Source organism: Syngnathus acus, unplaced genomic scaffold, assembly GCF_901709675.1.
Source record: "Syngnathus acus unplaced genomic scaffold, fSynAcu1.2, whole genome shotgun sequence".
Taxonomy (NCBI): Eukaryota; Metazoa; Chordata; class Actinopteri; order Syngnathiformes; family Syngnathidae; genus Syngnathus; species Syngnathus acus.
The window spans coordinates 34,425-50,411 of NW_023590253.1; the positions used below are offsets into that span (position 1 = coordinate 34,425).

At 45.4% G+C, this 15,987-nt stretch overlaps 1 long non-coding RNA gene across 1 annotated transcript; it reads right to left on the reverse strand.

Annotated features, from left to right (window-relative positions):
• Positions 1-873: 873 nt before the first annotated feature.
• On the reverse strand, positions 874-1,295 carry LOC119119359. The gene is made up of 3 exons (XR_005097259.1): positions 1,225-1,295; positions 1,102-1,155; positions 874-1,023 (listed from the first exon to the last, which is right to left on the reverse strand). It is a non-coding gene; the product is annotated as an uncharacterized LOC119119359 (long non-coding RNA).
• Between the last annotated feature and the right edge of the window lie 14,692 nt (positions 1,296-15,987).

The window sequence follows — 15,987 nt, forward strand, 5'->3', positions numbered from 1 at the left end:
AGGCCCTCCGCGCTTGGCTGCAGAAAAAGCGGAGCGAATATGAGCAAATGCTTCACGCATCCAAAAGGGGCGCTCGGGAGGGACGTTTGCACCTGTTTTGCAGACCGGTGGGCGTGTCCAGCGGCAATTACGGTTTCTGTACAGGTCTTCGTTGGTATGCAAATAAGAACAGTCACCACCGGAGGGGTGGTAAGTTTTTTCGTAGTCCTGCGGATGAGATTTTGGACAGAACTTTAGCGTGTTGCATTCGATGTGGTCATGTTCCCGCCGCATTTCCTCACTTGCACCGTTTCCGTACCTTCTCTCATTAAAGTTTCACTTTGGTTGTTGGTTTCACTTTGTCAGTCATAGTAGTATGAACATTGCAATAAAACATTGTGCCCGCCCTGGCAACCCAAATAAATGTCTGGGGAAAAACATGCGCAAAGCAACTAACCCTGTCAGTCAAAGTAGTATGAACATTGCCATAAAACATTGTGCCCGCCCTGGCAACCCAAATGTCTGGGGAAAACGTGCACAAAGCAACTAACCCTGAAGACCTAAAGACAAACCCGAGCCACCGTCCAGGATATATCATCTTAACCGCCTCCTCTCTAAAATCAGAGCGCCAATACTTTGTAAGCGGGCTGCCCGATGCTTCTAGACAAGACGGATGCCTGCAACATGACTTTTCCAAAGGCCTTCAGCAATCCACTTACAAAGAGAGCTGTTCCGTCAGTCCACTCGTAGTTGTTGCCCTTCTTCTTTTCTCCCATCCAAGTAGAATAGTAATATGCGTGATCTTGATGAAAGGAAGGAGAACAAGAGCTTCAGGGCAAGAAGAGCTTCAGCCAAATGACGACTGTGGCGGTTCTTCTTGGTGCTCACCAATAATGAATAGGGCATCTTGCTCAGAGTGTATGCTAGCCAGGTGGCCTCGCCGGGCGAGACAAAACTTCTCGCCTTCCTCCCAAGTTCTATGCGTCGTGTCAAAAAGATAGCAATCATCGCCATAAAGGAAGTTGCCATCGTCGCAGTCGGAAGCTGAGGCCACAAGGAAAAACATTGAGGAGGAAACCATGACGAGATGGTTAAAGCGCAAATAAGCGTGCTGCAACTCACTCTTCATTACAGCAGTAACACTATTGGAGGTACACGTCCGTCCCTCCGGGCAGCCTACAAAAAAAGACCCGTTTGTGCATCTCACCTTTCATCAGCAACGTGACCACGGACGTGCAGACTTACTCTGCGGCCGTTTGCACATGTAGGCCAACGAGGAGGCGCAGGAGCCAGACCTCCACTTCCCAGGCGACAACTGAACTCCTTGGTTGACGTAGGCGCAGGACGCGACGTCGGCGCTGTCGGTAGATTATAAAAAGGAACATTTTCCTATTTTTCCTTGAGTGCTCGTTCTCAAAATTGGTTCCAGAACCTTTACGCGTGTCCGCCTGACAACAGCATGCGAAGATGTGACTTCTTACCTTTTAAATTGGTCTGAGGTCCAGTTGGTGTATGTCGTTGTCTCACCATCGGACCAGATCAGCTTCTGGCTCCCGCCTTCAAAGCCACACCAGACGTCGTCGCATTTCTGGGGGGGAAAGAAGAAAACAGTTCCAGTTGTCGCTGCAGAGTCCACGACTGCTTCCGTCTCACCTGGTTGGAGAGTCCCAGCCAGAAGCGGGTCTTGCCCATGGTGCGCTTCACAAATTTTTCCTCGGCCGAGGTGGTGATGGAGAGCAGGTCGCCGCCCTGCCAGACGCAGTGGTGCCGGGCCCCCAGCCAACCGTTGGGCGTCACCACCTTCTTGTAGCAGCTGGAGTCGTGCTCGAGCCACCCGGAAAGACACTTGTTGGCTGAAGGCACAATTTGGGGATCAGGCGGACAGATCAGAGCACATTGATGGAACACTTGCATGTTTTTATTCTGTGCTCTTCATTGGGGGTCGCTTTGGCCCCTTCCAAAAACATGCCTGTCCTCCATTTTTGGGTTCAGCCAGCGCCATGCAGCAACGTGGAGCGGCTGATTGTTTGCATAAAAGCATCACTTACGCCTGCCAAGGATTGCACACAATGGCCCCAAAGTGATGATACTAAGCTTCAGATGTACAGTGGGGCAAAAAGTATGTCGTCAGCCACCAATGGTGCAAGTTGTTCCACTTAAAAGATGCCATCATCATCATCATCATCTTCACCCTCAGCAATTACCCCACCCACCAGTTACGCACGTGTGGCATATCGATGACCAATGAGCTAAGCTCAAATCAGGTCATCGCACATTTCACCACTGGAGGGTGCTAAAGCACAACGCAACTCAATCGAATGGAACACGTTGCAACAGTTGGACCGCTCCCCCCTTCTTAGCTCAAGAAGCCCGCCCGCCCTTCCTTATATCAAAGTACAAAGCCAAACAAGCCAGGCCTGACTTTCATGGAGAAGAAGGGCTTTTAAACTGCGGGCTCAATCAATCAATCAATCAATCAATCAATCAATCAATCAATCAATCAATCAATCCTAATAAGCATGGACTCTGAGGGGCAAATGCAATTATTCAGAAATGAACACGAATTGAAATCAGAGTCTCCTAAAAGTCCTACTCAATTTTGCAATCTTTGAAAACATTATGCCGACACATTTTGATGATGCACTGCGATATTATGAACTGCACAACTGTGTTGCAACTTTTGTGTGTGATGATAACAGACCAGACACGAAGGTGTATTATTAATAATATAATTACAATATAATTATTAATATAACAATGATTATGATCTAGATTTAGATCATAATAACCATGATTTTTTTTATAACAGAGGTGCTAAGAAATATCTATTGTATAAAGGGGCTGTAAGAAATTATTGCTACAACTTTTTGGTGTGTGATGATAACAGACCAGACACGAAGGTGTATTATTAATAATATAATTACAATTATTAATATAACATAACGATTATTATCTGTATTTAGATCATAATAACCATGATTTTTTTTATAACAGAGGTGCTAAGAAATATCTATTGTATAAAGGGGCTGTAAGAAATTATTGCTAATACTCTATCGAGGACTGTAAGAAACTATTAATAATAATGACTAATAATGATTGATTATTATTCATTATAATTAGCTCATATAAATCATGAAAATGTTCGTATCATAGGGGCGCCAAGAAATATCTTGTCTATATACACTTGTGCATAATATATTGTATAAAGGGGTGTAAGAAATGATTATTCTTATTTATTATTATCATTATCATTATTAATGATAATAAATGTTATTATTATTATATATCATTTATTCTTCTTCTTGTGTCTTATTGTCATTCTGTGTCTTAAACCCTAACGGTGCAACTCATCTAAGTGTCACAAAGTCCAATCAGCCGCTCCTGAATTCCAAGCGTGCCCATGTTTTAGGAATAAAAAAATAGAAAAAATAAAAAATAACAGAGCGAAAGAAAAACAAAAGTATACACGGAAAAAAGAGATGGAAGGAAAAGCCCAGTAAAAACACATTCGGCTTCCAAAATAAAAGGGCCAATTTTAGATTGGATATTTTGAAGTTATATGCTCAACTTCAATACGTCATCCTGACAGCCAGTGCGCACTTAAAATTCACAAGCGGGGCTCGTTTGCCGCCGTAAGAAAACGCAAAGACACTTGACTCAACGGTTTTAGCTCGTCATTTCAAAGTCACGTTGCTCGGATGTTCGGACACAACAGCTTCCCACATGAATGATGAAAATGATGATGATAAAGGCAAGCCTCGATAACAAGAAAGGTCCGGTCCGGGACAATTGACGTACACAGCAACTACATCAAAGTGTCCGAATAATGAGGATTCTTCAAAGTTCCTCAAAGTGTTTGTCGTCCAAATGTGTGACATTGCAATGATTATTTTTTTTCTCTCAGGCACCGTAATGTTAGAATAGAAGCAGATGCAGTCGTGCTAACTCACAGTACAGTACATTCCAGCTCTTTACTGTTGTTTCGATGGACTAAAGATACAAATTGCTTACCTGAAGCACATGCCCAATATATGCCAATCAGGAGAAGAACACGGTTTAATTCTTCCCACATGTTGGAGGAATATCCCCCTCTCACTGAGGGTCGCAACGGTTCTAGTCGGGAGAAAAGAAATGATAAGTCGCCTCACTGCGAGTAGCCAGTGGTTCAAGTACAGAGGAAAAATGAACGTTTGGTCCACCCTGCTCCGAGCCAAAGGCAGGCCACGCCCACACGACGCAGTACGTCAAACACGTCACATTCGAAGGTAGTCATCTCAAAGCACTCTCAAGCGACGTGGGGAGTGGCGCGCGCGTGTGTGCATGACCAAAAAAAAAAAAAAAAAAAAAAAAAAAAAAGCCTTTGATTCCTTTTGTTTTTGTGACTTTGTAAATGTTCTGGAAGGGAACAACAGCGAAAAGCAGTCAACTCGTTTAACAGTAAATACAAATAATTAAATCCAAGTATGAAAGTTGGAATTCAATGAGGTGTCACTCAATTTATGTTCAAGTATACACAAGACTACAGAAGCTTTTCCATTCACGCCTCTCAGAATTCGTGTTGATTTTCAGAGAACATGAGAAAATACATTTAGCGGACGTGCTTTTGAATGAAAATGAACGAGGAGACGATGAGCAAATGAATCTGGGAGAAATGAAGGGAAAGCGTCTCCAATTGAGCCTCGCAGGCCTCGAATGCAAAAGCACAAAACATATGTAGAATACTTTTTATTCATAATATCTATCATATAAATAGGATCATTAAAAGTATCATATTTTTTATTGAATCTTTGATTCAACTCCTCTGTGAACGTGCCTTTTCCTTTCGGCATTGCTTGTAAACACTCGGTGTAGACTGGCCAGCTCATCCTACTTTGTAGCAAAGTGACTCGATTTGAGGAGAAGGGGGTGACTTATTTGCCACCCGTGCAGAGAAACCTGCAATTGAGTGAAATGGAACCGAGTGGCAATTCTATTGACAATGTACTTAATAAAGAATGCAAATTTTGAAAACCAACGTGACATTTTCTTTCATTTTTACTGCAGGTCACAATGGGAAGCAATTGATCAGTATTAAGCAACAAGGGGGCTCGGTTTTCAACAAGAGGGAGCAGACAAACAAACGGCACCGCTGCTTGTTCCTTATGTTGCGAGTCCAAGGTTGCCTGAAACCAGGGGGCGGGGCCGAGTCGTTCCTTCCGACGGGCAGACACGTGACAGCACCACACCGCAATGGCGAACAAATTGAAAAATGACTTTGGACTCATCACACTCCTTTGGCTTTGCTGCGGGGGAGTCGTCAGAACGTTCAAGGCTTCTTCCACAACGATACGTTTGTTTTACAAGAGCACAGACACATAGTTGTTCACTATTGGTCAAATTGATAATAACTAAAAAGTATCCACTTAGGGACAAAATTCCCCACATGAAATGTCTCGAGTGGCATGGCTGCGCGCTCAATAAATGTCCATAAAAAAAAGAAATAACAGTTGAATAAATAATGCAAATTTTGAAAACAAACGTGACATTTCTTTCATTTTCACTGCAGGTCACAATGGGGACCCAGTGTCGTTTTTGCGGACGATCGTTATTCAACAAAAACAACAACAACAACAACAACAGCAGCAGAGAACCAAAATCCACGGATAGACGGATAAGCCTTTCAACAAGAGGGCGCAGACACACAAACGGCCACGGCGCTTGCTATTACTTGAATTTAATTTCGATCGTGACGTCGACCCTCCCCCCATTGACTGGCAAATGGATCCAGAATGGTACCTGTTAAGTATTATTGTTTATGTCCGCCCTTAGACTCACTGTGTGTATTAAGGCAGTGGTCCCCAACCTTTTTTGCACCACGGACCGGTTACGTGTCAGAAATATTTTTGCGGACCGGCCTTTATATAAATAAATATATTTATATATTTATTATTTAAATATTTATATATATAAATAGGATGAAATAAAATGATACGACTGGCATGAAAACAAATATAAACCACATAAAAATAAAACGTTGAATTAGTGGGAGCACCGAGCTCTTTTCTCAGAAATGAGCCGTTCCCATCTAGGCGTAATCGGAGACAATGACACCCGAAGTGGTTAAGGTTTGTCTTTAAATGCAGGATGCTTGGTCTCCATGTGCCGAAGCAGGTTTGAAGGCTTCATTGCCTCGTTAGCTAGCCTTTCGCCACATATGCGGAGTGCACTTGGCGCGTCAGAGTCACCTGTGGCGATAAATCCATATTTTAAGTAGGACTCCAGAAATGTTCTTTTAAATGCAGCTTTCCTTTTCTTAGAAGTCGTAGCCTCTTCTTCTTCAGTGTCCTCATTGGACGTTTTTCCCTTTCCGAAGAAGCTTTCCAAACTTCTCTGTTTCTTGCTCATTTTTGCTTGCCTCGCGGGCTTGACTGTGGTGACATGTCACGTGACCGAGACGAGCGCCCTGTGTCAAGAGTCCTTATTTTTCAGATGCACCGACAGATGTAATTGGGAGAGATTCGCCAAATTTTTTATATTTTTCAAAATAAATTCTTACTCATTTTTTCTAGCTTTGCGGGCTCGACTGGGGAAACATGTCACGTGACCGGGACGAGCGTCTTAACCTGAATGAATTGATCGTCAATGAAAAAACAAACAAAAAAAAAAATTATTATTATTATTATTTTTTTTTTTTTTTCCTGTGCGGCTCCGCGGCCCGGTACCAAGTGACCCACGGACCGGTACCGGTCCGCGGCCCGGTGGTTGGGGACCACTGCTCTAAGCAATACAATTAAAAATGCTTATAAAACATAAACCAAACGTTGCAGGTGGTCATTTCTTCATGCGCAGTGATAAACTCGGCACTCTGAAGCACCCAAGAGCGCTTTTTACTTTGCCAACCTAACCAGAGTGACGGGAGAGGCACCATCCAGAAAACGTGCTCAGCTCGTCGAGAAAATTCGATTTAAGCAATAAAACTAAAAATGCTTATAAAACATAAACCAAACGTTGCAGGTGGTCATTTCTGCATGCGCAGTGATAAACTGGGCACTCTGAAGCCCCCAAGAGCACTTTTTACTATGCCAACCTAACCAGAGTGACGGGAGAGGCACCATCCAGAAAACGTGCTCAGCTCGTCGAGAAAATGCGATTTAAGCAATAAAACAAAAAATGCTTATAAAACATAAACCAAACGTTGCAGGTGGTCATTTCTGCATGCGCAGTGATAAACCCGGCACTCTGAAGCACCCAAGAGCGCTTTTTACTAGAAATAGTGCTCAGCTCGTCGAGAAAATGCGCTCTAAGCAATACAATTAAAAATGCTCATAAAACATAAACCAAACGTTGCAGGTGGTCATTTCTTTATGTGCAGTGATAAACTCGGCACTCTGAAGCACCCAAGAGCGCTTTTTACTTTGCCAACCTAACCAGAGTGACGGGAGAGGCACCATCCAGAAAACGTGCTCAGCTCGTCGAGAAAATGCGATTTAAGCAATAAAACTAAAAATGCTTATAAAACATAAACCAAACGTTGCAGGTGGTCTTTTCTGCATGCGCAGTGATAAACTGGGCACTCTGAAGCCCCCAAGAGCGCTTTTTACTATGCCAACCTAACCAGAGTGACGGGAGAGGCACCATCCAGAAAACGTTCTCAGCTCGTCGAGAAAATGCGATTTAAGCAATAAAACAAAAAATGCTTATAAAACATAAACCAAACGTTGCAGGTGGTCATTTCTGCATGCGCAGTGATAAACCCGGCACTCTGAAGCACCCAAGAGCGCTTTTTACTAGAAATAGTGCTCAGCTCGTCGAGAAAATGCGCTCTAAGCAATACAATTAAAAATGCTCATAAAACATAAACCAAACGTTGCAGGTGGTCATTTCTTTATGTGCAGTGATAAACTCGGCACTCTGAAGCACCCAAGAGCGCTTTTTACTTTGCCAACCTAACCAGAGTGACGGGAGAGGCACCATCCAGAAAACGTGCTCAGCTCGTCGAGAAAATGCGATTTAAGCAATAAAACTAAAAATGCTTATAAAACATAAACCAAACGTTGCAGGTGGTCATTTCTGCATGCGCAGTGATAAACTGGGCACTCTGAAGCCCCCAAGAGCGCTTTTTACTATGCCAACCTAACCAGAGTGACGGGAGAGGCACCATCCAGAAAACGTGCTCAGCTCGTCGAGAAAATGCGATTTAAGCAATAAAACAAAAAATGCTTATAAAACATAAACCAAACGTTGCAGGTGGTCATTTCTGCATGCGCAGTGATAAACCCGGCACTCTGAAGCACCCAAGAGCGCTTTTTACTAGAAATAGTGCTCAGCTCGTCGAGAAAATGCGCTCTAAGCAATACAATTAAAAATGCTCATAAAACATAAACCAAACGTTGCAGGTGGTCATTTCTTTATGTGCAGTGATAAACTCGGCACTCTGAAGCACCCAAGAGCGCTTTTTACTTTGCCAACCTAACCAGAGTGACGGGAGAGGCACCATCCAGAAAACGTGCTCAGCTCGTCGAGAAAATGCGATTTAAGCAATAAAACTAAAAATGCTTATAAAACATAAACCAAACGTTGCAGGTGGTCATTTCTGCATGCGCAGTGATAAACTGGGCACTCTGAAGCCCCCAAGAGCGCTTTTTACTATGCCAACCTAACCAGAGTGACGGGAGAGGCACCATCCAGAAAACGTGCTCAGCTCGTCGAGAAAATGCGATTTAAGCAATAAAACAAAAAATGCTTATAAAACATAAACCAAACGTTGCAGGTGGTCATTTCTGCATGCGCAGTGATAAACCCGGCACTCTGAAGCACCCAAGAGCGCTTTTTACTAGAAATAGTGCTCAGCTCGTCGAGAAAATGCGCTCTAAGCAATACAATTAAAAATGCTCATAAAACATAAACCAAACGTTGCAGGTGGTCATTTCTTTATGTGCAGTGATAAACTCGGCACTCTGAAGCACCCAAGAGCGCTTTTTACTTTGCCAACCTAACCAGAGTGACGGGAGAGGCACCATCCAGAAAACGTGCTCAGCTCGTCGAGAAAATGCGATTTAAGCAATAAAACTAAAAATGCTTATAAAACATAAACCAAACGTTGCAGGTGGTCATTTCTGCATGCGCAGTGATAAACTGGGCACTCTGAAGCCCCCAAGAGCGCTTTTTACTATGCCAACCTAACCAGAGTGACGGGAGAGGCACCATCCAGAAAACGTGCTCAGCTCGTCGAGAAAATGCGATTTAAGCAATAAAACAAAAAATGCTTATAAAACATAAACCAAACGTTGCAGGTGGTCATTTCTGCATGCGCAGTGATAAACCCGGCACTCTGAAGCACCCAAGAGCGCTTTTTACTAGAAATAGTGCTCAGCTCGTCGAGAAAATGCGCTCTAAGCAATACAATTAAAAATGCTCATAAAACATAAACCAAACGTTGCAGGTGGTCATTTCTTTATGTGCAGTGATAAACTCGGCACTCTGAAGCACCCAAGAGCGCTTTTTACTTTGCCAACCTAACCAGAGTGACGGGAGAGGCACCATCCAGAAAACGTGCTCAGCTCGTCGAGAAAATGCGATTTAAGCAATAAAACTAAAAATGCTTATAAAACATAAACCAAACGTTGCAGGTGGTCATTTCTGCATGCGCAGTGATAAACTGGGCACTCTGAAGCCCCCAAGAGCGCTTTTTACTATGCCAACCTAACCAGAGTGACGGGAGAGGCACCATCCAGAAAACGTGCTCAGCTCGTCGAGAAAATGCGATTTAAGCAATAAAACAAAAAATGCTTATAAAACATAAACCAAACGTTGCAGGTGGTCATTTCTGCATGCGCAGTGATAAACCCGGCACTCTGAAGCACCCAAGAGCGCTTTTTACTAGAAATAGTGCTCAGCTCGTCGAGAAAATGCGCTCTAAGCAATACAATTAAAAATGCTCATAAAACATAAACCAAACGTTGCAGGTGGTCATTTCTTTATGTGCAGTGATAAACTCGGCACTCTGAAGCACCCAAGAGCGCTTTTTACTTTGCCAACCTAACCAGAGTGACGGGAGAGGCACCATCCAGAAAACGTGCTCAGCTCGTCGAGAAAATGCGATTTAAGCAATAAAACTAAAAATGCTTATAAAACATAAACCAAACGTTGCAGGTGGTCATTTCTGCATGCGCAGTGATAAACTGGGCACTCTGAAGCCCCCAAGAGCGCTTTTTACTATGCCAACCTAACCAGAGTGACGGGAGAGGCACCATCCAGAAAACGTGCTCAGCTCGTCGAGAAAATGCGATTTAAGCAATAAAACAAAAAATGCTTATAAAACATAAACCAAACGTTGCAGGTGGTCATTTCTGCATGCGCAGTGATAAACCCGGCACTCTGAAGCACCCAAGAGCGCTTTTTACTAGAAATAGTGCTCAGCTCGTCGAGAAAATGCGCTCTAAGCAATACAATTAAAAATGCTCATAAAACATAAACCAAACGTTGCAGGTGGTCATTTCTTTATGTGCAGTGATAAACTCGGCACTCTGAAGCACCCAAGAGCGCTTTTTACTTTGCCAACCTAACCAGAGTGACGGGAGAGGCACCATCCAGAAAACGTGCTCAGCTCGTCGAGAAAATGCGATTTAAGCAATAAAACTAAAAATGCTTATAAAACATAAACCAAACGTTGCAGGTTGTCATTTCTTCATGCGCAGTGATAAACTCCGCACTCTGAAGGACCCAAGAGCGCTTTTTACTATGCCAACTTAACCACAGTGACGTGAGGTGACCGGGCGCGGACGCTAACTCACGCCCGGCAAGAGCGCTCGGAAGGCGGATATGCTTTCACGGAAGCCCCGCCAGCGGGTCCGCGGGCCATTTAGGGTCCCATAAGTGACCGTGCGCGGTCTCTAACTCACGCCCGGCAGGAGTGCTCGGAGGGCGGATAGGCTTTCACGGTGGTACCGCCAGCCGGTCCGCGGGCTATTTAGGGTCCCATAACTGACCGGGCGCGGTCTCAAACCCACGCCCGGCAGGAGTGCTCGGAGGGCGGATAGGCATTCACGGACGTTCCGCCAGCGGGTCCGCGGGCTATTTAGGGTCCCATAACTGACCGGGCGCGGTCTCAAACTCAGGCCCGGCAGGAGTGCTCGGAGGGCGGATAGGCATTCACGGAGGTCCCGCCAGCCGGTCCGCGGGCTATTTAGGGTCCCATAACTGACCGGGCGCGGTCTCTAACCCACGCCCGGCAGGAGTGCTCGGAGGGCGGATAGGCATTCACGGAGGTCCCGCCAGCCGGTCCGCGGGCCATTCAGGGTCCCATACATGACCGGGCGCGGTCTCTAACCCACGCCCGGCGGGAGTGCTCGGAGGGCGGATAGGCATCCACGGACGTCCCGCCAGCAGGTCCGCGGGCCATTCAGGGTCCCATACATGACTCGGCGCGGTCTCGAACTCAGGCCCGGCAGGAGTGCTCGGAGGGCGGATAGGCATTCACGGAGGTACCGCCAGCAGGTCCGCGGGCCATTTAGGGTCCCATAAGTGACCGGGCGCGGTCTCGAACTCACGCCCGGCAGGAGTGCTCGGAGGGCGGATAGGCTTTCACGGTGGTACCTCCAGCCGGTCCGCGGGCCATTTAGGGTCCCATAAGTGACCGGGCGCGGTCTCTAACCCACGCCCGGCAGGAGTGCTCGGAGGGCGGACAGGCTTTCACGGAGCTCCCGCCAGCCGGTCCGCGGGCCATTTAGGGTCCCATAAGTGACCGGGCGCGGTCTCGAACTCACGCCCGGCAGGAGTGCTCGGAGGGCGGATAGGCTTTCACGGTGGTACCGCCAGCCGGTCCGCGGGCCATTTAGTGTCCCATAAGTGACCAGGCGCGGTCTCTAACTCAGGCCCGGCAGGAGTGCTCGGACGGCGGAAAGGCATTTGTTGGGTTCACAACATTTGTCTGAAAAGAATCTCACAGAGGCAGGATATGTCTTCGATGGCAAGCGATCATCTGCAGATGGGCACAATCCAGACTCACACAGCAAGTGTGGCTGAGATCTGCGCCCTTCCTTCAGTTTGGTCGTGCCTTTTATTGAGGAACAAACAATGGGGCAAGTGTACATGAATGCATAGCTTCTTTAGACAGGAAGGACATTCCACAGCACAACAAGATACTATCTCGGACAGAAGCGGTATGGTCAGCTCATGACTTTAGCTAAAAGAAAGACGTAGTCCTAATGCCTATGGGACGGATACGCCTGTGGCGTTCTCATGACCTCCACTTAAATAGGACCTTTGTCTGCTTCAGCTACCGCACGACAACCTCATGTCCTGTTTAAGAGAAATAGAAATGGGGCTTATTGTATAGCGCGGCTCGTGACTCCAAACATGCGCTCCTTAGCCAGCCATCTGCTTCCAAGTCAACATCACGAGGTCAAAATGTCACATCCTGTAGAAGACTTGCACACGAGTAGATACATAGAATCCAATGATAAAAAGTATATTTTTCCCAACAGCATTCACGGAGGTACCGCCAGCCGGTCCGCGGGCCAATTAGGGTCCCATAAGTGACCGGGCGCGGTCTCTAACCCACGCCCGGCAGGAGTGCTCGGAGGGCGGACAGGCTTTCACGGAGCTCCCGCCAGCCGGTCCGCGGGCCAAATAGGGTCCCATAAGGGACCGGGGGCGGACGCTAAACCACGCACTCAACTCGGCACTCCGAAGCACCCAAGAGCGCTTTTTACTAGAAAACGTGCTCAGCTCGTCGAGAAAATGCACTCTAAGCAATACAATTAAAAATGCTTATAAAACATAAACCAAACGTTGCAGGTGGTCATTTCTTCATGCGCAGTGATAAACTCGGCACTCTGAAGCACCCAAGAGCGCTTTTTACTTTACCAACCTAACCAGAGTGACGGGAGAGGCACCATCCAGAAAACGTGCTCAGCTCGTCGAGAAAATGCGATTTAAGCAATAAAACAAAAAATGCTTATAAAACATAAACCAAACGTTGCAGGTGGTCATTTCTGCATGCGCAGTGATAAACCCGGCACTCTGAAGCACCCAAGAGCGATTTTTACTAGAAATAGTGCTCAGCTCGTCGAGAAAATGCGCTCTAAGCAATACAATTAAAAATGCTCATAAAACATAAACCAAACGTTGCAGGTGGTCATTTCTTTATGTGCAGTGATAAACTCGGCACTCTGAAGCACCCAAGAGCGCTTTTTACTTTGCCAACCTAACCAGAGTGACGGGAGAGGCACCATCCAGAAAACGTGCTCAGCTCGTCGAGAAAATGCGATTTAAGCAATAAAACTAAAAATGCTTATAAAACATAAACCAAACGTTGCAGGTGGTCTTTTCTGCATGCGCAGTGATAAACTGGGCACTCTGAAGCCCCCAAGAGCGCTTTTTACTATGCCAACCTAACCAGAGTGACGGGAGAGGCACCATCCAGAAAACGTGCTCAGCTCGTCGAGAAAATGCGATTTAAGCAATAAAACAAAAAATGCTTATAAAACATAAACCAAACGTTGCAGGTGGTCATTTCTGCATGCGCAGTGATAAACCCGGCACTCTGAAGCACCCAAGAGCGCTTTTTACTAGAAATAGTGCTCAGCTCGTCGAGAAAATGCGCTCTAAGCAATACAATTAAAAATGCTCATAAAACATAAACCAAACGTTGCAGGTGGTCATTTCTTTATGTGCAGTGATAAACTCGGCACTCTGAAGCACCCAAGAGCGCTTTTTACTTTGCCAACCTAACCAGAGTGACGGGAGAGGCACCATCCAGAAAACGTGCTCAGCTCGTCGAGAAAATGCGATTTAAGCAATAAAACTAAAAATGCTTATAAAACATAAACCAAACGTTGCAGGTGGTCATTTCTGCATGCGCAGTGATAAACTGGGCACTCTGAAGCCCCCAAGAGCGCTTTTTACTATGCCAACCTAACCAGAGTGACGGGAGAGGCACCATCCAGAAAACGTGCTCAGCTCGTCGAGAAAATGCGATTTAAGCAATAAAACAAAAAATGCTTATAAAACATAAACCAAACGTTGCAGGTGGTCATTTCTGCATGCGCAGTGATAAACCCGGCACTCTGAAGCACCCAAGAGCGCATTTTACTAGAAATAGTGCTCAGCTCGTCGAGAAAATGCGCTCTAAGCAATACAATTAAAAATGCTCATAAAACATAAACCAAACGTTGCAGGTGGTCATTTCTTTATGTGCAGTGATAAACTCGGCACTCTGAAGCACCCAAGAGCGCTTTTTACTTTGCCAACCTAACCAGAGTGACGGGAGAGGCACCATCCAGAAAACGTGCTCAGCTCGTCGAGAAAATGCGATTTAAGCAATAAAACAAAAAATGCTTATAAAACATAAACCAAACGTTGCAGGTGGTCATTTCTGCATGCGCAGTGATAAACCCGGCACTCTGAAGCACCCAAGAGCGCTTTTTACTAGAAATAGTGCTCAGCTCGTCGAGAAAATGCGCTCTAAGCAATACAATTAAAAATGCTCATAAAACATAAACCAAACGTTGCAGGTGGTCATTTCTTTATGTGCAGTGATAAACTCGGCACTCTGAAGCACCCAAGAGCGCTTTTTACTTTGCCAACCTAACCAGAGTGACGGGAGAGGCACCATCCAGAAAACGTGCTCAGCTCGTCGAGAAAATGCGATTTAAGCAATAAAACAAAAAATGCTTATAAAACATAAACCAAACGTTGCAGGTGGTCATTTCTGCATGCGCAGTGATAAACCCGGCACTCTGAAGCACCCAAGAGCGCTTTTTACTAGAAATAGTGCTCAGCTCGTCGAGAAAATGCGCTCTAAGCAATACAATTAAAAATGCTCATAAAACATAAACCAAACGTTGCAGGTGGTCATTTCTTTATGTGCAGTGATAAACTCGGCACTCTGAAGCACCCAAGAGCGCTTTTTACTTTGCCAACCTAACCAGAGTGACGGGAGAGGCACCATCCAGAAAACGTGCTCAGCTCGTCGAGAAAATGCGATTTAAGCAATAAAACTAAAAATGCTTATAAAACATAAACCAAACGTTGCAGGTGGTCATTTCTGCATGCGCAGTGATAAACTGGGCACTCTGAAGCCCCCAAGAGCGCTTTTTACTATGCCAACCTAACCAGAGTGACGGGAGAGGCACCATCCAGAAAACGTGCTCAGCTCGTCGAGAAAATGCGATTTAAGCAATAAAACAAAAAATGCTTATAAAACATAAACCAAACGTTGCAGGTGGTCATTTCTGCATGCGCAGTGATAAACCCGGCACTCTGAAGCACCCAAGAGCGCTTTTTACTAGAAATAGTGCTCAGCTCGTCGAGAAAATGCGCTCTAAGCAATACAATTAAAAATGCTCATAAAACATAAACCAAACGTTGCAGGTGGTCATTTCTTTATGTGCAGTGATAAACTCGGCACTCTGAAGCACCCAAGAGCGCTTTTTACTTTGCCAACCTAACCAGAGTGACGGGAGAGGCACCATCCAGAAAACGTGCTCAGCTCGTCGAGAAAATGCGATTTAAGCAATAAAACTAAAAATGCTTATAAAACATAAACCAAACGTTGCAGGTGGTCATTTCTGCATGCGCAGTGATAAACTGGGCACTCTGAAGCCCCCAAGAGCGCTTTTTACTATGCCAACCTAACCAGAGTGACGGGAGAGGCACCATCCAGAAAACGTGCTCAGCTCGTCGAGAAAATGCGATTTAAGCAATAAAACAAAAAATGCTTATAAAACATAAACCAAACGTTGCAGGTGGTCATTTCTGCATGCGCAGTGATAAACCCGGCACTCTGAAGCACCCAAGAGCGCTTTTTACTAGAAATAGTGCTCAGCTCGTCGAGAAAATGCGCTCTAAGCAATACAATTAAAAATGCTCATAAAACATAAACCAAACGTTGCAGGTGGTCATTTCTTTATGTGCAGTGATAAACTCGGCACTCTGAAGCACCCAAGAGCGCTTTTTACTTTGCCAACCTAACCAGAGTGACGGGAGAGGCACCATCCAGAAAACGTGCTCAGCTCGTCGAGAAAA